The sequence below is a fragment of the Brachionichthys hirsutus genome, unplaced genomic scaffold (genome assembly GCF_040956055.1).
Source record: "Brachionichthys hirsutus isolate HB-005 unplaced genomic scaffold, CSIRO-AGI_Bhir_v1 contig_259, whole genome shotgun sequence".
NCBI lineage: Eukaryota > Metazoa > Chordata > Actinopteri > Lophiiformes > Brachionichthyidae > Brachionichthys > Brachionichthys hirsutus.
This window is the reverse complement of record NW_027180332.1, coordinates 457,954-482,110: the sequence shown is the minus strand read 5'-3', so window position 1 is coordinate 482,110 and position 24,157 is coordinate 457,954. Positions and strand designations below refer to the sequence as shown.

The window sequence follows — 24,157 nt, the reverse complement described above, 5'->3', positions numbered from 1 at the left end:
GTTAAAGAAAGTTGCATTTGTTGCTGAAGTTGTTTAAAATTGTGATAAATCTATAAATACCATGTATTTATAGATTTACTAAAGATGCACTAAAGATGTACTAAAGATGCACTAAAGATGTACTAAAGATGTACTAAAGATGTACTAAAGATGTACTAAAGATGCACTAAAGATGTACTAAAGATGTACTAAAGATGTACTAAAGATGTACTAAAGATGTACTAAAGATGTACTAAAGATGCACTAAAGATGTACTAAAAATGTACTAAAGATGTACTAAAGATGTACTAAAGATGCACTAAAGATGTACTAAAGATGTACTAAGGATGTTCTGATCAAGTTTTGTGGTTGGAACTGCTACTGCCTTCTTATTTCCAACCAACACCACACCATTCCTGATGCAACTCTCTGCATTTATCCGGGCTTGAGACCGGCACAAGGGAGAAACTAGCAATGCTACGTTAGCTCCTGCTAACCGCACTACCCGTACTACCATGAGGCTGCATTGCCCTGTATGGTTTGATTTGTATCTTTGATGTTCATCATCTTTTATTTGATCTGTATCTTTGATGTTCATCATCTTTTATTTGATCTGTATCTTTGATGTTCATCATCTTTTATTTGATCTGTATCTTTGATGTTCATCATCTTTTATTTGATCTGTATCTTTGATGTTCATCATCTTTTATTTGATCTGTATCTTTGATGTTCATCATCTTTTATTTGATTTGTATCTTTGATGTTCATCATCTTTTAATTTGATCTTTGATCAGTGATTGAACAGCTGTGATTGGACAGCAAAGAATGAACCTTTTTTGTATCCAGACAGGATCGATTTCAGAATTAAATGTGTTCCAAGATTGATCAAGATCAAGAAGTTTATTGCATGAATAATTCTTTTGGAAAATATTTTCGCCGGATGCCATTTCTTGTGTTCTATGCTTTCGCCACAAGAGGGCGTAAGTACTCTGATGCTGAGAAATAGGGACTGCAGAAGAAGCGAGAGGAGCGAGAGAGAATGAGAGAAGAAGAATGCAGAGTTGATGTTCCAGTGCAAGTTGTACTAAAGATGTACTCAAGATGTACTAAAGATGCACTAAAGATGTACTAAAGATGTACTAAAGATGTACTAAAGATGTACTAAAGATGTACTAAAGATGTACTAAAGATGCACTAAAGATGTACTAAAGATGCACTAAAAATGTACTAAAGATGTACTAAAGATGCACTGAAGATGTACTAAAGATGCACTAAAGATGTACTAAAGATGCACTAAAGATGTACTAAAGATGTACTAAAGATGTACTGAAGATGCACTAAAGATGTACTAAAGATGTACTAAAGATGTACTAAGGATGTTCTGATAAAGTTAAGTGGTTGGAACTGCTACTGCCTTCTTATTTCCAACCAACACCACACCATTCCTGATGCAACTCTCTGCATTTATCCAGGCTTGAGACCGGCACAAGGGAGAAACTAGCAATGCTACGTTAGCTCCTGCTAACCGCACTACCCGTACTACCATGAGGCTGCATTGCCCTGTATGGTTTGATTTGTATCTTTGATGTTCATCATCTTTTATTTGATCTGTATCTTTGATGTTCATCATCTTTTATTTGATCTGTATCTTTGATGTTCATCATCTTTTATTTGATTTGTATCTTTGATGTTCATCATCTTTTAATTTGATCTTTGATCAGTGATTGAACAGCTGTGATTGGACAGTAGAGATTGGACCTTTTTGGTATCCGGACAGGATCGATTTCAGAATTAAATGTGTTCCAAGATTGATCAAGATCCAGAAGTTTATTGCATGAATAATTCTTTTGGAAAATATTTTCGCGGGATGCCATTTTTTGTGTTCTATGCTTTCGCCACAAGAGGGCGTAAGTACTCTGACGCTGAGAAATAGGGACTGCAAAAGAAGCGAGAGGAGCGAGAGAGAGAATGAGAAGAAGAATGCAGAGTTGATGTTCCAGTGCGAGTTGTACTCAAGATGTACTAAAGATGCACTAAAGATGTACTAAAGATGTACTAAAGATGTACTAAAGATGCACTAAAGATGTACTAAAGATGTACTAAAGATGTACTAAAGATGTACTCAAGATGCACTAAAGATGTACTAAAGATGTACTAAAGATGTACTAAAGATGTACTAAGGATGTTCTGATAAAGTTTTGTGCTTGGAACTGCTACTGCCTTCTTATTTCCAACCAACACCACACCATTCCTGATGCAACTCTGCATTTATCCGGGCTTGAGACCGGCACAAGGGAGATACTAGCAATGCTACGTTAGCTCCTGCTAACCGCATTACCCGTACTACCATGAGGCTGCATTGCCCTGTATGGTTTGATTTGTATCTTTGATGTTCATCATCTTTTATTTGATCTGTATCTTTGATGTTCATCATCTTTTATTTGATCTGTATCTTTGATGTTCATCATCTTTTATTTGATCTGTATCTTTGATGTTCATCATCTTTTATTTGATTTGTATCTTTGATGTTCATCATCTTTTATTTGATCTGTATCTTTGATGTTCATCATCTTTTATTTGATCTGTATCTTTGATGTTCATCATCTTTTATTTGATCTGTATCTTTGATGTTCATCATCTTTTATTTGATTTGTATCTTTGATGTTCATCATCTTTTAATTTGATCTTTGATCAGTGATTGAACAGCTGTGATTGGACAGTAGAGATTGGACCTTTTTGATATCCGGACAGGATCGATTTCAGAATTAAATGTGTTCCAAGATTGATCAAGATCAAGAAGTTTATTGCATGAATAATTCTTTTGGAAAATATTTTCGCCGGATGCCATTTTTTGTGTTCTATGCTTTCGCCACAAGAGGGCGTAAGTACTCTGATGCTGAGAAATAGGGACTGCAGAAGAAGCAAGAGGAGCAAGAGAGAATGAGAGAAGAAGAATGCAGAGTTGATGTTCCAGTGCGAGTTGTACTAAAGATGTACTAAAGATGTACTCAAGATGTACTAAAGATGCACTAAAGATGTACTAAAGATGTACTAAAGATGTACTAAAGATGTACTAAAGATGTACTAAAGATGCACTAAAAATGTACTAAAGATGTACTAAAGATGCACTGAAGATGTACTAAAGATGCACTAAAGATGTACTAAAGATGCACTAAAGATGTACTAAAGATGTACTAAAGATGTACTAAAGATGTACTAAAGATGCACTAAAGATGTACTAAAGATGTACTAAAGATGTACTAAAGATGTACTAAAGATGTACTAAAGATGTACTAAAGATGCACTAAAGATGTACTAAAAATGTACTAAAGATGTACTAAAGATGTACTAAAGATGCACTAAAGATGTACTAAAGATGTACTAAGGATGTTCTGATCAAGTTTTGTGGTTGGAACTGCTACTGCCTTCTTATTTCCAACCAACACCACACCATTCCTGATGCAACTCTCTGCATTTATCCGGGCTTGAGACCGGCACAAGGGAGAAACTAGCAATGCTACGTTAGCTCCTGCTAACCGCACTACCCGTACTACCATGAGGCTGCATTGCCCTGTATGGTTTGATTTGTATCTTTGATGTTCATCATCTTTTATTTGATCTGTATCTTTGATGTTCATCATCTTTTATTTGATCTGTATCTTTGATGTTCATCATCTTTTATTTGATCTGTATCTTTGATGTTCATCGTCTTTTATTTGATCTGTATCTTTGATGTTCATCATCTTTTATTTGATCTGTATCTTTGATGTTCATCATCTTTTATTTGATTTGTATCTTTGATGTTCATCATCTTTTATTTGATTTGTATCTTTGATGTTCATCATCTTTTAATTTGATCTTTGATCAGTGATTGAACAGCTGTGATTGGACAGCAAAGAATGAACCTTTTTTGTATCCAGACAGGATCGATTTCAGAATTAAATGTGTTCCAAGATTGATCAAGATCAAGAAGTTTATTGCATGAATAATTCTTTTGGAAAATATTTTCGCCGGATGCCATTTTTTGTGTTCTATGCTTTCGCCACAAGAGGGCGTAAGTACTCTGATGCTGAGAAATAGGGACTGCAGAAGAAGCGAGAGGAGCGAGAGAGAATGAGAAAAGAAGAATGCAGAGTTGATGTTCCAGTGCAAGTTGTACTAAAGATGTACTCAAGATGTACTAAAGATGCACTAAAGATGTACTAAAGATGTACTAAAGATGTACTAAAGATGTACTAAAGATGTACTAAAGATGTACTAAAGATGTACTAAAGATGTACTAAAGATGCACTAAAGATGTACTAAAGATGCACTAAAAATGTACTAAAGATGTACTAAAGATGCACTGAAGATGTACTAAAGATGCACTAAAGATGTACTAAAGATGCACTAAAGATGTACTAAAGATGTACTAAAGATGTACTGAAGATGCACTAAAGATGTACTAAAGATGTACTAAAGATGTACTAAGGATGTTCTGATAAAGTTAAGTGGTTGGAACTGCTACTGCCTTCTTATTTCCAACCAACACCACACCATTCCTGATGCAACTCTCTGCATTTATCCGGGCTTGAGACCGGCACAAGGGAGAAACTAGCAATGCTACGTTAGCTCCTGCTAACCGCACTACCCGTACTACCATGAGGCTGCATTGCCCTGTATGGTTTGATTTGTATCTTTGATGTTCATCATCTTTTATTTGATCTGTATCTTTGATGTTCATCATCTTTTATTTGATCTGTATCTTTGATGTTCATCATCTTTTATTTGATCTGTATCTTTGATGTTCATCATCTTTTATTTGATTTGTATCTTTGATGTTCATCATCTTTTAATTTGATCTTTGATCAGTGATTGAACAGCTGTGATTGGACAGTAGAGATTGGACCTTTTTGATATCCGGACAGGATCGATTTCAGAATTAAATGTGTTCCAAGATTGATCAAGATCAAGAAGTTTATTGCATGAATAATTCTTTTGGAAAATATTTTCGCCGGATGCCATTTTTTGTGTTCTATGCTTTCGCCACAAGAGGGCGTAAGTACTCTGATGCTGAGAAATAGGGACTGCAGAAGAAGCGAGAGGAGCGAGAGAGAATGAGAGAAGAAGAATGCAGAGTTGATGTTCCAATGGGAGTTGTACTAAAGATGTACTAAAGATGTACTCAAGATGTACTAAAGATGCACTAAAGATGTACTAAAGATGTACTAAAGATGTACTAAAGATGTACTAAAGATGTACTAAAGATGCACTAAAAATGTACTAAAGATGTACTAAAGATGCACTGAAGATGTACTAAAGATGCACTAAAGATGTACTAAAGATGCACTAAAGATGTACTAAAGATGTACTAAAGATGTACTAAAGATGTACTAAAGATGCACTAAAGATGTACTAAAGATGTACTAAAGATGTACTAAAGATGTACTAAAGATGTACTAAAGATGTACTAAAGATGCACTAAAGATGTACTAAAAATGTACTAAAGATGTACTAAAGATGTACTAAAGATGCACTAAAGATGTACTAAAGATGTACTAAGGATGTTCTGATCAAGTTTTGTGGTTGGAACTGCTACTGCCTTCTTATTTCCAACCAACACCACACCATTCCTGATGCAACTCTCTGCATTTATCCGGGCTTGAGACCGGCACAAGGGAGAAACTAGCAATGCTACGTTAGCTCCTGCTAACCGCACTACCCGTACTACCATGAGGCTGCATTGCCCTGTATGGTTTGATTTGTATCTTTGATGTTCATCATCTTTTATTTGATCTGTATCTTTGATGTTCATCATCTTTTATTTGATCTGTATCTTTGATGTTCATCATCTTTTATTTGATCTGTATCTTTGATGTTCATCATCTTTTATTTGATTTGTATCTTTGATGTTCATCATCTTTTAATTTGATCTTTGATCAGTGATTGAACAGCTGTGATTGGACAGCAAAGAATGAACCTTTTTTGTATCCAGACAGGATCGATTTCAGAATTAAATGTGTTCCAAGATTGATCAAGATCAAGAAGTTTATTGCATGAATAATTCTTTTGGAAAATATTTTCGCCGGATGCCATTTCTTGTGTTCTATGCTTTCGCCACAAGAGGGCGTAAGTACTCTGATGCTGAGAAATAGGGACTGCAGAAGAAGCGAAAGGAGCGAGAGAGAATGAGAGAAGAAGAATGCAGAGTTGATGTTCCAGTGCAAGTTGTACTAAAGATGTACTCAAGATGTACTAAAGATGCACTAAAGATGTACTAAAGATGTACTAAAGATGTACTAAAGATGTACTAAAGATGTACTAAAGATGTACTAAAGATGTACTAAAGATGCACTAAAGATGTACTAAAGATGCACTAAAAATGTACTAAAGATGTACTAAAGATGCACTGAAGATGTACTAAAGATGCACTAAAGATGTACTAAAGATGCACTAAAGATGTACTAAAGATGTACTAAAGATGTACTGAAGATGCACTAAAGATGTACTAAAGATGTACTAAAGATGTACTAAGGATGTTCTGATAAAGTTAAGTGGTTGGAACTGCTACTGCCTTCTTATTTCCAACCAACACCACACCATTCCTGATGCAACTCTCTGCATTTATCCGGGCTTGAGACCGGCACAAGGGAGAAACTAGCAATGCTACGTTAGCTCCTGCTAACCGCACTACCCGTACTACCATGAGGCTGCATTGCCCTGTATGGTTTGATTTGTATCTTTGATGTTCATCATCTTTTATTTGATCTGTATCTTTGATGTTCATCATCTTTTATTTGATCTGTATCTTTGATGTTCATCATCTTTTATTTGATTTGTATCTTTGATGTTCATCATCTTTTAATTTGATCTTTGATCAGTGATTGAACAGCTGTGATTGGACAGTAGAGATTGGACCTTTTTGATATCCGGACAGGATCGATTTCAGAATTAAATGTGTTCCAAGATTGATCAAGATCAAGAAGTTTATTGCATGAATAATTCTTTTGGAAAATATTTTCGCCGGATGCCATTTTTTGTGTTCTATGCTTTCGCCACAAGAGGGCGTAAGTACTCTGATGCTGAGAAATAGGGACTGCAGAAGAAGCGAGAGGAGCGAGAGAGAATGAGAGAAGAAGAATGCAGAGTTGATGTTCCAGTGGGAGTTGTACTAAAGATGTACTAAAGATGTACTCAAGATGTACTAAAGATGCACTAAAGATGTACTAAAGATGTACTAAAGATGTACTAAAGATGTACTAAAGATGTACTAAAGATGCACTAAAAATGTACTAAAGATGTACTAAAAATGCACTGAAGATGTACTAAAGATGCACTAAAGATGTACTAAAGATGCACTAAAGATGTACTAAAGATGTACTAAAGATGTACTAAAGATGCACTAAAGATGTACTAAAGATGTACTAAAGATGTACTAAAGATGTACTAAAGATGTACTAAAGATGTACTAAAGATGCACTAAAGATGTACTAAAAATGTACTAAAGATGTACTAAAGATGTACTAAAGATGCACTAAAGATGTACTAAAGATGTACTAAGGATGTTCTGATCAAGTTTTGTGGTTGGAACTGCTACTGCCTTCTTATTTCCAACCAACACCACACCATTCCTGATGCAACTCTCTGCATTTATCCGGGCTTGAGACCGGCACAAGGGAGAAACTAGCAATGCTACGTTAGCTCCTGCTAACCGCACTACCCGTACTACCATGAGGCTGCATTGCCCTGTATGGTTTGATTTGTATCTTTGATGTTCATCATCTTTTATTTGATCTGTATCTTTGATGTTCATCATCTTTTATTTGATCTGTATCTTTGATGTTCATCATCTTTTATTTGATCTGTATCTTTGATGTTCATCATCTTTTATTTGATCTGTATCTTTGATGTTCATCATCTTTTATTTGATTTGTATCTTTGATGTTCATCATCTTTTAATTTGATCTTTGATCAGTGATTGAACAGCTGTGATTGGACAGCAAAGAATGAACCTTTTTTGTATCCAGACAGGATCGATTTCAGAATTAAATGTGTTCCAAGATTGATCAAGATCAAGAAGTTTATTGCATGAATAATTCTTTTGGAAAATATTTTCGCCGGATGCCATTTCTTGTGTTCTATGCTTTCGCCACAAGAGGGCGTAAGTACTCTGATGCTGAGAAATAGGGACTGCAGAAGAAGCGAGAGGAGCGAGAGAGAATGAGAGAAGAAGAATGCAGAGTTGATGTTCCAGTGCAAGTTGTACTAAAGATGTACTCAAGATGTACTAAAGATGCACTAAAGATGTACTAAAGATGTACTAAAGATGTACTAAAGATGTACTAAAGATGTACTAAAGATGTACTAAAGATGTACTAAAGATGCACTAAAGATGTACTAAAGATGCACTAAAAATGTACTAAAGATGTACTAAAGATGCACTGAAGATGTACTAAAGATGCACTAAAGATGTACTAAAGATGCACTAAAGATGTACTAAAGATGTACTAAAGATGTACTGAAGATGCACTAAAGATGTACTAAAGATGTACTAAAGATGTACTAAGGATGTTCTGATAAAGTTAAGTGGTTGGAACTGCTACTGCCTTCTTATTTCCAACCAACACCACACCATTCCTGATGCAACTCTCTGCATTTATCCGGGCTTGAGACCGGCACAAGGGAGAAACTAGCAATGCTACCTTAGCTCCTGCTAACCGCACTACCCGTACTACCATGAGGCTGCATTGCCCTGTATGGTTTGATTTGTATCTTTGATGTTCATCATCTTTTATTTGATCTGTATCTTTGATGTTCATCATCTTTTATTTGATCTGTATCTTTGATGTTCATCATCTTTTATTTGATTTGTATCTTTGATGTTCATCATCTTTTAATTTGATCTTTGATCAGTGATTGAACAGCTGTGATTGGACAGTAGAGATTGGACCTTTTTGGTATCCGGACAGGATCGATTTCAGAATTAAATGTGTTCCAAGATTGATCAAGATCCAGAAGTTTATTGCATGAATAATTCTTTTGGAAAATATTTTCGCGGGATGCCATTTTTTGTGTTCTATGCTTTCGCCACAAGAGGGCGTAAGTACTCTGACGCTGAGAAATAGGGACTGCAAAAGAAGCGAGAGGAGCGAGAGAGAGAATGAGAAGAAGAATGCAGAGTTGATGTTCCAGTGCGAGTTGTACTCAAGATGTACTAAAGATGCACTAAAGATGTACTAAAGATGTACTAAAGATGTACTAAAGATGCACTAAAGATGTACTAAAGATGTACTAAAGATGTACTAAAGATGTACTCAAGATGCACTAAAGATGTACTAAAGATGTACTAAAGATGTACTAAAGATGTACTAAGGATGTTCTGATAAAGTTTTGTGCTTGGAACTGCTACTGCCTTCTTATTTCCAACCAACACCACACCATTCCTGATGCAACTCTGCATTTATCCGGGCTTGAGACCGGCACAAGGGAGATACTAGCAATGCTACGTTAGCTCCTGCTAACCGCATTACCCGTACTACCATGAGGCTGCATTGCCCTGTATGGTTTGATTTGTATCTTTGATGTTCATCATCTTTTATTTGATCTGTATCTTTGATGTTCATCATCTTTTATTTGATCTGTATCTTTGATGTTCATCATCTTTTATTTGATTTGTATCTTTGATGTTCATCATCTTTTAATTTGATCTTTGATCAGTGATTGAACAGCTGTGATTGGACAGCAAAGAATGAACCTTTTTTGTATCCAGACAGGATCGATTTCAGAATTAAATGTGTTCCAAGATTGATCAAGAAGTTGATTGCATGCTTAATTTCTTTGGAAAATGCTTACGCCGGACGCCCGGATACAAAGAACATCTGCCCGTCAGGGAATCGAACCCCGGTCTTCCGCGTGACAGGCGTAGATACTGTCCACTACACTAACGAGGAAGACACGGTCGCGCAAGGTGACGCCCGCTGGGAAAGTATTTTGTTTTTTTTAAATACACGGCGGTCCGCCGAGTTTGGACAGTCGTGTTTATATACTGTCCTTTTCGCCGCGGCTTCTGTCTACGGCCATACCACTCTGAACACGCCCGATCTCGTCCGATCTCGGAAGCTGAGCAGGGTCGGGCCTGGTTAGTACTTGGATGGGAGACCGCCTGGGAATACCAGGTGCCGCAAGCTTTTCCTCATCCCTGAGGCTGCGGGCAAACAAAATGGAATTTTTTCATCCAAAAGTCGGAAATCAAGATGGTTGTCAATTTGAAGACTTGTGATTGATGACTTTCCTTGAGCAGTTGATTGATTTCATAGGTTGATTTTATTTTTTTTATTTTTTTTAATGACACAAGCATGGATGACGCCAGAGTAAAATGACCATGTGTGATTATGTATATAAATTGTGCTTCCTTTGATTTTTAGATATTTTATTTGATCTGTATATTTGATGTTCATCATCTTTTAATTTGATCTTTGATCAGTGATTGTACAGCTGCGATTGGACAGCAGAGATTGGACCTTTTTTGTATCCAGACAGGATCGATTTCAGAATTAAATGTGTTCCAAGATTGATCAAGATCAAGAAGTTTATTGCATGAATAATTCTTTTGGAAAATATTTTTGCCGGATGCCATTTTTTGTGTTCTATGCTTTCGCCACAAGAGGGCGTAAGTACTCTGATGCTGAGAAATAGGGACTGCAGAAGAAGCGAGAGGAGCGAGAGAGAGAATGAAAATTGTGACAAATCTATATATACTATGTTTTCTATACTGTACTCCAGCTCATGGCCATACCTGCCTGGGAGTGCCCAATCTCATCGGATCTTGGAAGCCAAGCAGGCACGGGCCTGGTTTGCACATGTGCAGGAGACTCACTTGGGATACTGGGTGCTGCGAGCTTTTAAATTGGTCAGAATTTTAGATTTAAAGAAAAAAAATCTACCTGGGATGAATGCGATCATGGAATTCAGGACTTGACGACTGATTGTAGAAAAATGTGTTTTAGTTGTCTGGTTAAAGAAAGTTGCATTTGTTGCTGAAGTTGTTTAAAATTGTGACAAATCTATATATACTATGTTTTCTATACTGTACTCCAGCTCACGGCCATACCTACCTGGGAGTGCCTGATCTCGTCAGATCTTGGAGGCCCAGCAGGCATGGGCCTGGTTAGTATGTGTGCAGGAGACTCACTTGGAATACCAGGTGCTGTGAGCTTTTAAATTGGTCAGAATTTTGAATTTAATGAAAGAAATCTACCTGGGATTAATGCGAACATGGAATTCAGGACTTGACGACTGATTGTATAAAAATGTGTTTTAGTTGTCTGGTTAAAGAAAGTTGCCTTTGTTGCTGAAGTTGTTTAAAATTGTGACAAATCTATATATACTATGTTTTCTATACTGTACTCCAGCTCATGGCCATACCTGCCTGGGAGTGCCCAATCTCATCAGATCTTGGAAGCCAAGCAGGCACGGGCCTGGTTAGCACATGTGCAGGAGACTCACTTGGAATACTGGGTGCTGCGAGCTTTTAAATTGGTCAGAATTTTGAATTTAAAGAAAAAAATCTACCTGGGATGAATGCGATCATGGAATTCAGGACTTGACGACTGATTGTATAAGAATGTGTTTTAGTTGTCTGGTTAAAGAAAGTTGCCTTTGTTGCTGAAGTTGTTGAAAATTGTGACAAATCTATATATACTATGTTTTCTCTCCTGTACTACAGCTCGCGGCCACACCTGCCTGGGAGTGCCCAATCTCATCGGATCTTGGAAGCCAAGCAGGCACGGGCCTGGTTAGTACATGTGCAGGAGACTCACTTGGAATACCAGGTGCTGTGAGCTTTTAAATTGGTCAGAATTTTGAATTTAAAGAAAAAAATCTACCTGGGATGAATGCAATCATGGAATTCAGGACTTGACGACTGATTGTATAAGAATGTGTTTTAGTTGTCTGGTTAAAGAAAGTCGCCTTTGTTGCTGAAGTTGTTTAAAATTGTGATAAATCTATAAATACCATGTTTTCTATGCAGTCGTTCAGCTCACGGCCATACCGACCTGGGAGTGCCCAATCTAGTCAGATCTTGGAAGCCAAGCAGGCATGGGCCTGGTTAGTACGTGTGCAGGAGACGCACTTGGAATACTGGGTGCTGTGAGCTTTTAAATTGGTCAGAATTTTGGATTTAAAGAAAAAAAATCTAACTGGGATGAATGCGATCATGGAATTCAGGGCTTGACAACTGATTGTATAAAAATTTGTTTTAGTTGTCTGGTTAAAGAGAGTTGCCTTTGTTGCTGAAGTTGTTTAAAATTGTGACAAATCTATATATACTATGTTTTCTATGCCGTACTCCAGCTCACGGCCATACCTACCCGGGAGTGCCCAATCTCGTCAGATCTTGGGGGCCAAGCAGGCATGGGCCTGGTTAGTACATGTGCAGGAGACTCACTTGGAATACCAGGTGCTGTGAGCTTTTAAATTGGTCAGAATTTTGGATTTAAAGAAAAAAAATCTACCTGGGATGAATGCGATCATGGAATTCAGGACTTGACGACTGATTGTAGAAAAATGTGTTTTAGTTGTCTGGTTAAAGAAAGTTGCCTTTGTTGCTGAAGTTGTTTAAAATTGTGACAAATCTATATATACTATGTTTTCTATACTGTACTCCAGCTCATGGCCATACCTGCCTGGGAGTGCCCGATCTCATCAGATCTTGGAAGCCAAGCAGGCACGGGCCTGGTTAGTACATGTGCAGGAGACTCACTTGGAATACTGGGTGCTGTGAGCTTTTAAATTGGTCAGAATTTTGGATTTAAAGAAAAAAAATCTACCTGGGATGAATGCGATCATGGAATTCAGGACTTGACGACTGATTGTAGAAAAATGTGTTTTAGTTGTCTGGTTAAAGAGAGTTGCCTTTGTTGCTGAAGTTGTTTAAAATTGTGACAAATCTATATATACTATGTTTTCTATGCCGTACTCCAGCTCACGGCCATACCTACCCGGGAGTGCCCAATCTCGTCAGATCTTGGGGGCCAAGCAGGCATGGGCCTGGTTAGTACATGTGCAGGAGACTCACTTGGAATACCAGGTGCTGTGAGCTTTTAAATTGGTCAGAATTTTGGATTTAAAGAAAAAAAATCTACCTGGGATGAATGCGATCATGGAATTCAGGACTTGACGACTGATTGTAGAAAAATGTGTTTTAGTTGTCTGGTTAAAGAAAGTTGCCTTTGTTGCTGAAGTTGTTTAAAATTGTGACAAATCTATATATACTATGTTTTCTATGCCGTACTCCAGCTCACGGCCATACCTACCTGGGAGTGCCCAATCTCGTCAGATCTTGCAGGCCAAGCAGGCATGGGCCTGGTTAGTACGTGTGCAGGAGACTCACTTGGAATACCAGGTGCCGTGAGCTTTTAAATTGGTCAGAATTTTGAACTTAAAGAAAAAAATCTACCTGGGATGAATGCGATCATGGAATTCAGGACTTGACGACTGATTGTATAAAAATGTGTTTTAGTTGTCTGGTTAAAGAAAGTTGCCTTTGTTGCTGAAGTTGTTTAAAATTGTGACAAATCTATATATACTATGTTTTCTATGCTGCACTCCAGCTCATGGCCATACCTGCCTGGGAGTGCCCAATCTCATCAGATCTTGGAAGCCAAGCAGGCACGGGCCTGGTTAGTATGTGTGCAGGAGACTCGCTTGGAATACTGGGTGCTGTGAGCTTTTAAATTGGTCAGAATTTTGGATTTAAAGAAAAAAAATCTACCTGGGATGAATGCGATCATGGAATTCAGGACTTGACGACTGATTGTAGAAAAATGTGTTTTAGTTGTCTGGTTAAAGAAAGTTGCATTTGTTGCTGAAGTTGTTTAAAATTGTGACAAATCTATATATACTATGTTTTCTATACTGTACGACAGCTCACGGCCATACCTGCCTGGGAGTGCCCAATCTCATCGGATCTTGGAAGCCAAGCAGGCGCGGGCCTGGTTAGTACATGTGCAGGAGACTCACTTGGAATACCAGGTGCTGTGAGCTTTTAAATTGGTCAGAATTTTTGATTTAAAGAAAAAAAATCTACCTGGGATGAATGCGATCATGGAATTCAGGACTTGACGACTGATTGTAGAAAAATGTGTTTTAGTTGTCTGGTTAAAGAAAGTTGCATTTGTTGCTGAAGTTGTTTAAAATTGTGACAAATCTATATATACTATGTTTTCTATGCTGCACTCCAGCTCATGGCCATACCTGCCTGGGAGTGCCCAATCCCATCAGATCTTGGAAGCCAAGCAGGCACGGGCCTGGTTAGTATGTGTGCAGGAGACTCGCTTGGAATACTGGGTGCTGTGAGCTTTTAAATTGGTCAGAATTTTGGATTTAAAGAAAAAAAATCTACCTGGGATGAATGCGATCATGGAATTCAGGACTTGACGACTGATTGTAGAAAAATGTGTTTTAGTTGTCTGGTTAAAGAAAGTTGCATTTGTTGCTGAAGTTGTTTAAAATTGTGACAAATCTATATATACTATGTTTTCTATGCTGTACGACAGCTCACGGCCATACCTGCCTGGGAGTGCCCAATCTCGTCGGATCTTGGAAGCCAAGCAGGCGCGGGCCTGGTTAGTACATGTGCAGGAGACTCACTTGGAATACCAGGTGCTGTGAGCTTTTAAATTGGTCAGAATTTTGGATTTAAAGAAAAAAAATCTACCTGGGATGAATGCGATCATGGAATTCAGGACTTGACGACTGATTGTAGAAAAATGTGTTTTAGTTGTCTGGTTAAAGAAAGTTGCATTTGTTGCTGAAGTTGTTTAAAATTGTGACAAATCTATATATACTATGTTTTCTATACTGCACTCCGGCTCACGGCCATACCTGCCTGGGAGTGCCCAATCTCATTGGATCTTGGAAGCCAAGCAGGCACGGGCCTGGTTAGCACATGTGCAGGAGACTCACTTGGAATACCAGGTGCTGTGAGCTTTTAAATTGGTCAGAATTTTGAATTTAAAGAAAAAAATCTACCTGGGATGAATGCGATCATGGAATTCAGGACTTGACGACTGATTGTATAAAAATGTGTTTTAGTTGTCTGGTTAAAGAAAGCTGCCTTTGTTGCTGAAGTTGTTTAAAATTGTGACAAATCTATATATACTATGTTTTCTATACTGTACTCCAGCTCATGGCCATACCTGCCTGGGAGTGCCCAATCTCATCAGATCTTGGAAGCCAAGCAGGCACGGGCCTGGTTAGCACATGTGCGGGAGACTCACTTGGAATACTGGGTGCTGCGAGCTTTTAAATTGGTCAGAATTTTGAATTTAAAGTAAAAAATCTACCTGGGATGAATGCGATCATGGAATTCAGGACTTGACGACTGATTGTATAAGAATGTGTTTTAGTTGTCTGGTTAAAGAAAGTTGCCTTTGTTGCTGAAGTTGTTGAAAATTGTGACAAATCTATATATACTATGTTTTCTCTCCTGTACTACAGCTCGCGGCCACACCTGCCTGGGAGTGCCCAATCTCATCGGATCTTGGAAGCCAAGCAGGCACGGGCCTGGTTAGTACATGTGCAGGAGACTCACTTGGAATACCAGGTGCTGTGAGCTTTTAAATTGGTCAGAATTTTGAATTTAAAGAAAAAAATCTACCTGGGATGAATGCAATCATGGAATTCAGGACTTGACGACTGATTGTATAAGAATGTGTTTTAGTTGTCTGGTTAAAGAAAGTCGCCTTTGTTGCTGAAGTTGTTTAAAATTGTGATAAATCTATAAATACCAAGTTTTCTATACAGTCGTTCAGCTCACGGCCATACCGACCTGGGAGTGCCCAATCTAGTCAGATCCTGGAAGCCAAGCAGGCATGGGCCTGGTTAGTGCGTGTGCAGGAGACGCACTTGGAATACTGGGTGCTGTGAGCTTTTAAATTGGTCAGAATTTTGGATTTAAAGAAAAAAAATCTAACTGGGATGAATGCGATCATGGAATTCAGGGCTTGACAACTGATTGTATAAAAATTTGTTTTAGTTGTCTGGTTAAAGAAAGTTGCCTTTTGTTGCTGAAGTTGTTGAAAATTGTGACAAATCTATATATACTATGTTTTCTATGCTGTACTCCAGCTTGCGGCCATGCCTACCTGGGAGTGCCCAATCTCGTCAGATCTTGGGAGCCAAGCGGGCACGGGCCTGGTTAGTACGTGTGCAGGAGACTCACTTGGAATACCAGGTGCTGTGAGCTTTTAAATTGGTCAGAATTTTGAATTTAAAGAAAGAAATCTACCTGGGATTAATGCGATCATGGAATTCAGGACTTGACGACTGATTGTATAAAAATGTGTTTTAGTTGTCTGGTGAAAGAAAGTTGCCTTTGTTGCTGAAGTTGTTTAAAATTGTGACAAATCTATATATACTATGTTTTCTATACTGTACTCCAGCTCATGGCCATACCTGCCTGGGAGTGCCCAATCTCATAGGATCTTGGAAGCCAAGCAGGCACGGGCCTGGTTTGCACATGTGCAGGAGACTCACTTGGAATACTGGGTGCTGCGAGCTTTTAAATTGGTCAGAATTTTAGATTTAAAGAAAAGAAATCTACCTGGGATTAATGCGATCATGGAATTCAGGACTTGACGACTGATTGTAGAAAAATGTGTTTTAGTTGTCTGGTTAAAGAAAGTTGCATTTGTTGCTGAAGTTGTTTAAAATTGTGACAAATCTATATATACTATGTTTTCTATACTGTACTCCAGCTCATGGCCATACCTGCCTGGGAGTGCCCGATCTCATCGGATCTTGGAAGCCAAGCAGGCACGGGCCTGGTTAGTACGTGTGCAGGAGACTCACTTGGAATACTGGGTGCTGTGAGCTTTTAAATTGGTCAGAATTTTGGATTTAAAGAAAAAAAATCTACCTGGGATGAATGCGATCATGGAATTCAGGACTTGACGACTGATTGTAGAAAAATGTGTTTTAGTTGTCTGGTTAAAGAAAGTTGCATTTGTTGCTGAAGTTGTTTAAAATTGTGACAAATCTATATATACTATGTTTTCTATACTGCACTCTGGCTCACGGCCATACCTGCCTGGGAGTGCCCAATCTCGTCGGATCTTGGAAGCCAAGCAGGCACGGGCCTGGTTAGCACATGTGCAGGAGACTCACTTGGAATACCAGGTGCTGTGAGCTTTTAAATTGGTCAGAATTTTGAATTTAAAGAAAAAAAATCTACCTGGGATGAATGCGATCATGGAATTCAGGACTTGACGACTGATTGTAGAAAAATGTGTTTTAGTTGTCTGGTTAAAGAGAGTTGCCTTTGTTGCTGAAGTTGTTTAAAATTGTGACAAATCTATATATACTATGTTTTCTATGCCGTACTCCAGCTCACGGCCATACCTACCCGGGAGTGCCCAATCTCGTCAGATCTTGGGGGCCAAGCAGGCATGGGCCTGGTTAGTACATGTGCAGGAGACTCACTTGGAATACCAGGTGCTGTGAGCTTTTAAATTGGTCAGAATTTTGGATTTAAAGAAAAAAAATCTACCTGGGATGAATGCGATCATGGAATTCAGGACTTGACGACTGATTGTAGAAAAATGTGTTTTAGTTGTCTGGTTAAAGAAAGTTGCCTTTGTTGCTGAAGTTGTTTAAAATTGTGACAAATCTATATATACTATGTTTTCTATGCCGTACTCCAGCTCACGGCCATACCTACCTGGGAGTGCCCAATCTCGTCAGATCTTGCAGGCCAAGCAGGCATGGGCCTGGTTAGTACGTGTGCAGGAGACTCACTTGGAATACCAGGTGCTGTGAGCTTTTAAATTGGTCAGAATTTTGAATTTAAAGAAAAAAATCTACCTGGGATGAATGCGATCATGGAATTCAGGACTTGACGACTGATTGTAGAAAAATGTGTTTTAGTTGTCTGGTTAAAGAAAGTTGCATTTGTTGCTGAAGTTGTTTAAAATTGTGACAAATCTATATATACTATGTTTTCTATACTGTACTACAGCTCACGGCCATACCTGCCTGGGAGTGCCCAATCTCATCGGATCTTGGAAGCCAAGCAGGCACGGGCCTGGTTAGTACATGTGCAGGAGACTCACTTGGAATACCAGGTGCTGTGAGCTTTTAAATTGGTCAGAATTTTGGATTTAAAGAAAAAAAATCTACCTGGGATGAATGCGGTCATGGAATTCAGGACTTGACGACTGATTGTAGAAAAATGTGTTTTAGTTGTCTGGTTAAAGAAAGTTGCATTTGTTGCTGAAGTTGTTTAAAATTGTGACAAATCTATATATACTATGTTTTCTATACTGCACTCCGGCTCACGGCCGTACCTGCCTGGGAGTGCCCAATCTCATTGGATCTTGGAAGCCAAGCAGGCACGGGCCTGGTTAGCACATGTGCAGGAGACTCACTTGGAATACCAGGTGCTGTGAGCTTTTAAATTGGTCAGAATTTTGAATTTAAAGAAAAAAATCTACCTGGGATGAATGCGATCATGGAATTCAGGACTTGACGACTGATTGTATAAAAATGTGTTTTAGTTGTCTGGTTAAAGAAAGTTGCCTTTGTTGCTGAAGTTGTTTAAAATTGTGACAAATCTATATATACTATGTTTTCTATACTGTACTCCAGCTCATGGCCATACCTGCCTGGGAGTGCCCAATCTCATCAGATCTTGGAAGCCAAGCAGGCACGGGCCTGGTTAGTACATGTGCAGGAGACTCACTTGGAATACTGGGTGCTGTGAGCTTTTAAATTGGTCAGAATTTTGGATTTAAAGAAAAAAAATCTACCTGGGATGAATGCGATCATGGAATTCAGGACTTGACGACTGATTGTAGAAAAATGTGTTTTAGTTGTCTGGTTAAAGAAAGTTGCCTTTGTTGCTGAAGTTGTTTAAAATTGTGACAAATCTATATATACTATGTTTTCTATGCCGTACTCAAGCTCACGGCCATGCCTACCCGGGAGTGCCCAATCTCGTCAGATCTTGGGGGCCAAGCAGGCATGGGCCTGGTTAGTACATGTGCAGGAGACTCACTTGGAATACCAGGTGCTGTGAGCTTTTAAATTGGTCAGAATTTTGGATTTAAAGAAAAAAAATCTACCTGGGATGAATGCGATCATGGAATTCAGGACTTGACAACTGATTGTAGAAAAATGTGTTTTAGTTGTCTGGTTAAAGAAAGTTGCATTTGTTGCTGAAGTTGTTTCAAATTGTGACAAATCTATATATACTATGTTTTCTATACTGTACTCCGGCTCATGGCCATACCTGCCTGGGAGTGCCCAATCTCATCGGATCTTGGAAGCCAAGCAGGCACGGGCCTGGTTAGTACATGTGCAGGAGACTCACTTGGAATACCAGGTGCTGTGAGCTTTTAAATTGGTCAGAATTTTGAATTTAAAGAAAAAAATCTACCTGGGATGAATGCGATCATGGAATTCAGGACTTGACGACTGATTGTAGAAAAATGTGTTTTAGTTGTCTGGTTAAAGAAAGTTGCATTTGTTGCTGAAGTTGTTTAAAATTGTGACAAATCTATATATACTATGTTTTCTATACTGTACTACAGCTCACGGCCATACCTGCCTGGGAGTGCCCAATCTCATCGGATCTTGGAAGCCAAGCAGGCACGGGCCTGGTTAGTACATGTGCAGGAGACTCACTTGGAATACCAGGTGCTGTGAGCTTTTAAATTGGTCAGAATTTTGGATTTAAAGAAAAAAAATCTACCTGGGATGAATGCGGTCATGGAATTCAGGACTTGACGACTGATTGTAGAAAAATGTGTTTTAGTTGTCTGGTTAAAGAAAGTTGCATTTGTTGCTGAAGTTGTTTAAAATTGTGACAAATCTATATATACTATGTTTTCTATACTGCACTCCGGCTCACGGCCATACCTGCCTGGGAGTGCCCAATCTCATTGGATCTTGGAAGCCAAGCAGGCACGGGCCTGGTTAGCACATGTGCAGGAGACTCACTTGGAATACCAGGTGCTGTGAGCTTTTAAATTGGTCAGAATTTTGAATTTAAAGAAAAAAATCTACCTGGGATGAATGCGATCATGGAATTCAGGACTTGACGACTGATTGTATAAAAATGTGTTTTAGTTGTCTGGTTAAAGAAAGTTGCCTTTGTTGCTGAAGTTGTTTAAAATTGTGACAAATCTATATATACTATGTTTTCTATACTGCACTCCAGCTCATGGCCATACCTGCCTGGGAGTGCCCAATCTCATCAGATCTTGGAAGCCAAGCAGGCACGGGCCTGGTTAGTACATGTGCAGGAGACTCACTTGGAATACCAGGTGCTGTGAGCTTTTAAATTGGTCAGAATTTTGAATTTAAAGAAAAAAATCTACCTGGGATGAATGCGATCATGGAATTCAGGACTTGACGACTGATTGTAGAAAAATGTGTTTTAGTTGTCTGGTTAAAGAAAGTTGCATTTGTTGCTGAAGTTGTTTAAAATTGTGACAAATCTATATATACTATGTTTTCTATACTGCACTCCGGCTCACGGCCATACCTGCCTGGGAGTGCCCAATCTCATTGGATCTTGGAAGCCAAGCAGGCACGGGCCTGGTTAGCACATGTGCAGGAGACTCACTTGGAATACCAGGTGCTGTGAGCTTTTAAATTGGTCAGAATTTTGAATTTAAAGAAAAAAATCTACCTGGGATGAATGCGATCATGGAATTCAGGACTTGACGACTGATTGTATAAAAATGTGTTTTAGTTGTCTGGTTAAAGAAAGTTGCCTTTGTTGCTGAAGTTGTTTAAAATTGTGACAAATCTATATATACTATGTTTTCTATACTGTACTCCAGCTCATGGCCATACCTGCCTGGGAGTGCCCAATCTCATCAGATCTTGGAAGCCAAGCAGGCACGGGCCTGGTTAGTACATGTGCAGGAGACTCACTTGGAATACTGGGTGCTGTGAGCTTTTAAATTGGTCAGAATTTTGGATTTAAAGAAAAAAAATCTACCTGGGATGAATGCGATCATGGAATTCAGGACTTGACGACTGATTGTAGAAAAATGTGTTTTAGTTGTCTGGTTAAAGAAAGTTGCCTTTGTTGCTGAAGTTGTTTAAAATTGTGACAAATCTATATATACTATGTTTTCTATGCCGTACTCAAGCTCACGGCCATGCCTACCCGGGAGTGCCCAATCTCGTCAGATCTTGGGGGCCAAGCAGGCATGGGCCTGGTTAGTACATGTGCAGGAGACTCACTTGGAATACCAGGTGCTGTGAGCTTTTAAATTGGTCAGAATTTTGGATTTAAAGAAAAAAAATCTACCTGGGATGAATGCGATCATGGAATTCAGGACTTGACAACTGATTGTAGAAAAATGTGTTTTAGTTGTCTGGTTAAAGAAAGTTGCATTTGTTGCTGAAGTTGTTTCAAATTGTGACAAATCTATATATACTATGTTTTCTATACTGTACTCCGGCTCATGGCCATACCTGCCTGGGAGTGCCCAATCTCATCGGATCTTGGAAGCCAAGCAGGCACGGGCCTGGTTAGTACACGTGCAGGAGACTCACTTGGAATACCAGGTGCTGTGAGCTTTTAAATTGGTCAGAATTTTGAATTTAAAGAAAAAAATCTACCTGGGATGAATGCGATCATGGAATTCAGGACTTGACGACTGATTGTAGAAAAATGTGTTTTAGTTGTCTGGTTAAAGAAAGTTGCATTTGTTGCTGAAGTTGTTTAAAATTGTGACAAATCTATATATACTATGTTTTCTATACTGTACTACAGCTCACGGCCATACCTGCCTGGGAGTGCCCAATCTCATCGGATCTTGGAAGCCAAGCAGGCACGGGCCTGGTTAGTACATGTGCAGGAGACTCACTTGGAATACCAGGTGCTGTGAGCTTTTAAATTGGTCAGAATTTTGGATTTAAAGAAAAAAAATCTACCTGGGATGAATGCGGTCATGGAATTCAGGACTTGACGACTGATTGTAGAAAAATGTGTTTTAGTTGTCTGGTTAAAGAAAGTTGCATTTGTTGCTGAAGTTGTTTAAAATTGTGACAAATCTATATATACTATGTTTTCTATACTGCACTCCGGCTCACGGCCATACCTGCCTGGGAGTGCCCAATCTCATTGGATCTTGGAAGCCAAGCAGGCACGGGCCTGGTTAGCACATGTGCAGGAGACTCACTTGGAATACCAGGTGCTGTGGGCTTTTAAATTGGTCAGAATTTTGAATTTAAAGAAAAAAATCTACCTGGGATGAATGCGATCATGGAATTCAGGACTTGACGACTGATTGTATAAAAATGTGTTTTAGTTGTCTGGTTAAAGAAAGTTGCCTTTGTTGCTGAAGTTGTTTAAAATTGTGACAAATCTATATATACTATGTTTTCTATACTGCACTCCAGCTCATGGCCATACCTGCCTGGGAGTGCCCAATCTCATCAGATCTTGGAAGCCAAGCAGGCACGGGCCTGGTTAGTACATGTGCAGGAGACTCACTTGGAATACCAGGTGCTGTGAGCTTTTAAATTGGTCAGAATTTTGAATTTAAAGAAAAAAATCTACCTGGGATGAATGCGATCATGGAATTCAGGACTTGACGACTGATTGTAGAAAAATGTGTTTTAGTTGTCTGGTTAAAGAAAGTTGCATTTGTTGCTGAAGTTGTTTAAAATTGTGACAAATCTATATATACTATGTTTTCTATACTGTACTACAGCTCACGGCCATACCTGCCTGGGAGTGCCCAATCTCATCGGATCTTGGAAGCCAAGCAGGCACGGGCCTGGTTAGTACATGTGCAGGAGACTCACTTGGAATACCAGGTGCTGTGAGCTTTTAAATTGGTCAGAATTTTGGATTTAAAGAAAAAAAATCTACCTGGGATGAATGCGGTCATGGAATTCAGGACTTGACGACTGATTGTAGAAAAATGTGTTTTAGTTGTCTGGTTAAAGAAAGTTGCATTTGTTGCTGAAGTTGTTTAAAATTGTGACAAATCTATATATACTATGTTTTCTATACTGCACTCCGGCTCACGGCCATACCTGCCTGGGAGTGCCCAATCTCATTGGATCTTGGAAGCCAAGCAGGCACGGGCCTGGTTAGCACATGTGCAGGAGACTCACTTGGAATACCAGGTGCTGTGAGCTTTTAAATTGGTCAGAATTTTGAATTTAAAGAAAAAAATCTACCTGGGATGAATGCGATCATGGAATTCAGGACTTGACGACTGATTGTATAAAAATGTGTTTTAGTTGTCTGGTTAAAGAAAGTTGCCTTTGTTGCTGAAGTTGTTTAAAATTGTGACAAATCTATATATACTATGTTTTCTATACTGTACTCCAGCTCATGGCCATACCTGCCTGGGAGTGCCCAATCTCATCAGATCTTGGAAGCCAAGCAGGCACGGGCCTGGTTAGTACATGTGCAGGAGACTCACTTGGAATACTGGGTGCTGTGAGCTTTTAAATTGGTCAGAATTTTGGATTTAAAGAAAAAAAATCTACCTGGGATGAATGCGATCATGGAATTCAGGACTTGACGACTGATTGTAGAAAAATGTGTTTTAGTTGTCTGGTTAAAGAAAGTTGCCTTTGTTGCTGAAGTTGTTTAAAATTGTGACAAATCTATATATACTATGTTTTCTATGCCGTACTCAAGCTCACGGCCATGCCTACCCGGGAGTGCCCAATCTCGTCAGATCTTGGGGGCCAAGCAGGCATGGGCCTGGTTAGTACATGTGCAGGAGACTCACTTGGAATACCAGGTGCTGTGAGCTTTTAAATTGGTCAGAATTTTGGATTTAAAGAAAAAAAATCTACCTGGGATGAATGCGATCATGGAATTCAGGACTTGACGACTGATTGTAGAAAAATGTGTTTTAGTTGTCTGGTTAAAGAAAGTTGCATTTGTTGCTGAAGTTGTTTCAAATTGTGACAAATCTATATATACTATGTTTTCTATACTGTACTCCGGCTCACGGCCATACCTGCCTGGGAGTGCCCAATCTCATCGGATCTTGGAAGCCAAGCAGGCACGGGCCTGGTTAGTACATGTGCAGGAGACTCACTTGGAATACCAGGTGCTGTGAGCTTTTAAATTGGTCAGAATTTTGAATTTAAAGAAAAAAATCTACCTGGGATGAATGCGATCATGGAATTCAGGACTTGACGACTGATT

General features: G+C 38.9%; 1 non-coding gene and 39 pseudogenes across 1 annotated transcript; all 40 read left to right on the top strand.

Moving 5' to 3' along the window:
• Positions 1-10,026: 10,026 nt before the first annotated feature.
• On the top strand, positions 10,027-10,145 carry LOC137913015 (5S ribosomal RNA). The gene has a single exon (XR_011106372.1). It is a non-coding gene; the product is annotated as a 5S ribosomal RNA (ribosomal RNA).
• A 1,223-nt stretch (positions 10,146-11,368) lies between these two features.
• Positions 11,369-11,487, top strand: LOC137913480 (5S ribosomal RNA; annotated as a pseudogene).
• A 195-nt stretch (positions 11,488-11,682) lies between these two features.
• Positions 11,683-11,801, top strand: LOC137913142 (5S ribosomal RNA; annotated as a pseudogene).
• A 195-nt stretch (positions 11,802-11,996) lies between these two features.
• On the top strand, positions 11,997-12,115 carry LOC137913529 (5S ribosomal RNA; annotated as a pseudogene).
• A 196-nt stretch (positions 12,116-12,311) lies between these two features.
• LOC137913468 (5S ribosomal RNA) lies at positions 12,312-12,430 on the top strand (annotated as a pseudogene).
• A 196-nt stretch (positions 12,431-12,626) lies between these two features.
• LOC137913149 (5S ribosomal RNA) lies at positions 12,627-12,745 on the top strand (annotated as a pseudogene).
• Positions 12,746-12,941: 196 nt separating this feature from the next.
• LOC137913467 (5S ribosomal RNA) lies at positions 12,942-13,060 on the top strand (annotated as a pseudogene).
• Positions 13,061-13,256: 196 nt separating this feature from the next.
• On the top strand, positions 13,257-13,375 carry LOC137913389 (5S ribosomal RNA; annotated as a pseudogene).
• Positions 13,376-13,570: 195 nt separating this feature from the next.
• Positions 13,571-13,689, top strand: LOC137913230 (5S ribosomal RNA; annotated as a pseudogene).
• Positions 13,690-13,885: 196 nt separating this feature from the next.
• Positions 13,886-14,004, top strand: LOC137913532 (5S ribosomal RNA; annotated as a pseudogene).
• A 196-nt stretch (positions 14,005-14,200) lies between these two features.
• Positions 14,201-14,319, top strand: LOC137913169 (5S ribosomal RNA; annotated as a pseudogene).
• Positions 14,320-14,515: 196 nt separating this feature from the next.
• Positions 14,516-14,634, top strand: LOC137913024 (5S ribosomal RNA; annotated as a pseudogene).
• Positions 14,635-14,830: 196 nt separating this feature from the next.
• On the top strand, positions 14,831-14,949 carry LOC137913240 (5S ribosomal RNA; annotated as a pseudogene).
• A 195-nt stretch (positions 14,950-15,144) lies between these two features.
• Positions 15,145-15,263, top strand: LOC137913510 (5S ribosomal RNA; annotated as a pseudogene).
• A 195-nt stretch (positions 15,264-15,458) lies between these two features.
• Positions 15,459-15,577, top strand: LOC137913141 (5S ribosomal RNA; annotated as a pseudogene).
• Positions 15,578-16,088: 511 nt separating this feature from the next.
• Positions 16,089-16,207, top strand: LOC137913483 (5S ribosomal RNA; annotated as a pseudogene).
• A 510-nt stretch (positions 16,208-16,717) lies between these two features.
• LOC137913200 (5S ribosomal RNA) lies at positions 16,718-16,836 on the top strand (annotated as a pseudogene).
• A 196-nt stretch (positions 16,837-17,032) lies between these two features.
• Positions 17,033-17,151, top strand: LOC137913255 (5S ribosomal RNA; annotated as a pseudogene).
• Positions 17,152-17,347: 196 nt separating this feature from the next.
• LOC137913465 (5S ribosomal RNA) lies at positions 17,348-17,466 on the top strand (annotated as a pseudogene).
• Positions 17,467-17,662: 196 nt separating this feature from the next.
• LOC137913422 (5S ribosomal RNA) lies at positions 17,663-17,781 on the top strand (annotated as a pseudogene).
• A 195-nt stretch (positions 17,782-17,976) lies between these two features.
• Positions 17,977-18,095, top strand: LOC137913520 (5S ribosomal RNA; annotated as a pseudogene).
• Positions 18,096-18,291: 196 nt separating this feature from the next.
• Positions 18,292-18,410, top strand: LOC137913350 (5S ribosomal RNA; annotated as a pseudogene).
• Positions 18,411-18,605: 195 nt separating this feature from the next.
• On the top strand, positions 18,606-18,724 carry LOC137913101 (5S ribosomal RNA; annotated as a pseudogene).
• A 196-nt stretch (positions 18,725-18,920) lies between these two features.
• On the top strand, positions 18,921-19,039 carry LOC137913527 (5S ribosomal RNA; annotated as a pseudogene).
• Positions 19,040-19,235: 196 nt separating this feature from the next.
• On the top strand, positions 19,236-19,354 carry LOC137913019 (5S ribosomal RNA; annotated as a pseudogene).
• Positions 19,355-19,549: 195 nt separating this feature from the next.
• LOC137913508 (5S ribosomal RNA) lies at positions 19,550-19,668 on the top strand (annotated as a pseudogene).
• Positions 19,669-19,864: 196 nt separating this feature from the next.
• LOC137913239 (5S ribosomal RNA) lies at positions 19,865-19,983 on the top strand (annotated as a pseudogene).
• Positions 19,984-20,178: 195 nt separating this feature from the next.
• LOC137913092 (5S ribosomal RNA) lies at positions 20,179-20,297 on the top strand (annotated as a pseudogene).
• A 195-nt stretch (positions 20,298-20,492) lies between these two features.
• LOC137913238 (5S ribosomal RNA) lies at positions 20,493-20,611 on the top strand (annotated as a pseudogene).
• A 195-nt stretch (positions 20,612-20,806) lies between these two features.
• On the top strand, positions 20,807-20,925 carry LOC137913100 (5S ribosomal RNA; annotated as a pseudogene).
• Positions 20,926-21,121: 196 nt separating this feature from the next.
• LOC137913526 (5S ribosomal RNA) lies at positions 21,122-21,240 on the top strand (annotated as a pseudogene).
• A 196-nt stretch (positions 21,241-21,436) lies between these two features.
• Positions 21,437-21,555, top strand: LOC137913029 (5S ribosomal RNA; annotated as a pseudogene).
• Positions 21,556-21,750: 195 nt separating this feature from the next.
• On the top strand, positions 21,751-21,869 carry LOC137913496 (5S ribosomal RNA; annotated as a pseudogene).
• Positions 21,870-22,065: 196 nt separating this feature from the next.
• Positions 22,066-22,184, top strand: LOC137913310 (5S ribosomal RNA; annotated as a pseudogene).
• A 195-nt stretch (positions 22,185-22,379) lies between these two features.
• LOC137913080 (5S ribosomal RNA) lies at positions 22,380-22,498 on the top strand (annotated as a pseudogene).
• Positions 22,499-22,693: 195 nt separating this feature from the next.
• Positions 22,694-22,812, top strand: LOC137913484 (5S ribosomal RNA; annotated as a pseudogene).
• A 196-nt stretch (positions 22,813-23,008) lies between these two features.
• On the top strand, positions 23,009-23,127 carry LOC137913237 (5S ribosomal RNA; annotated as a pseudogene).
• Positions 23,128-23,322: 195 nt separating this feature from the next.
• LOC137913099 (5S ribosomal RNA) lies at positions 23,323-23,441 on the top strand (annotated as a pseudogene).
• A 196-nt stretch (positions 23,442-23,637) lies between these two features.
• On the top strand, positions 23,638-23,756 carry LOC137913525 (5S ribosomal RNA; annotated as a pseudogene).
• A 196-nt stretch (positions 23,757-23,952) lies between these two features.
• LOC137913472 (5S ribosomal RNA) lies at positions 23,953-24,071 on the top strand (annotated as a pseudogene).
• Positions 24,072-24,157: the final 86 nt, after the last annotated feature.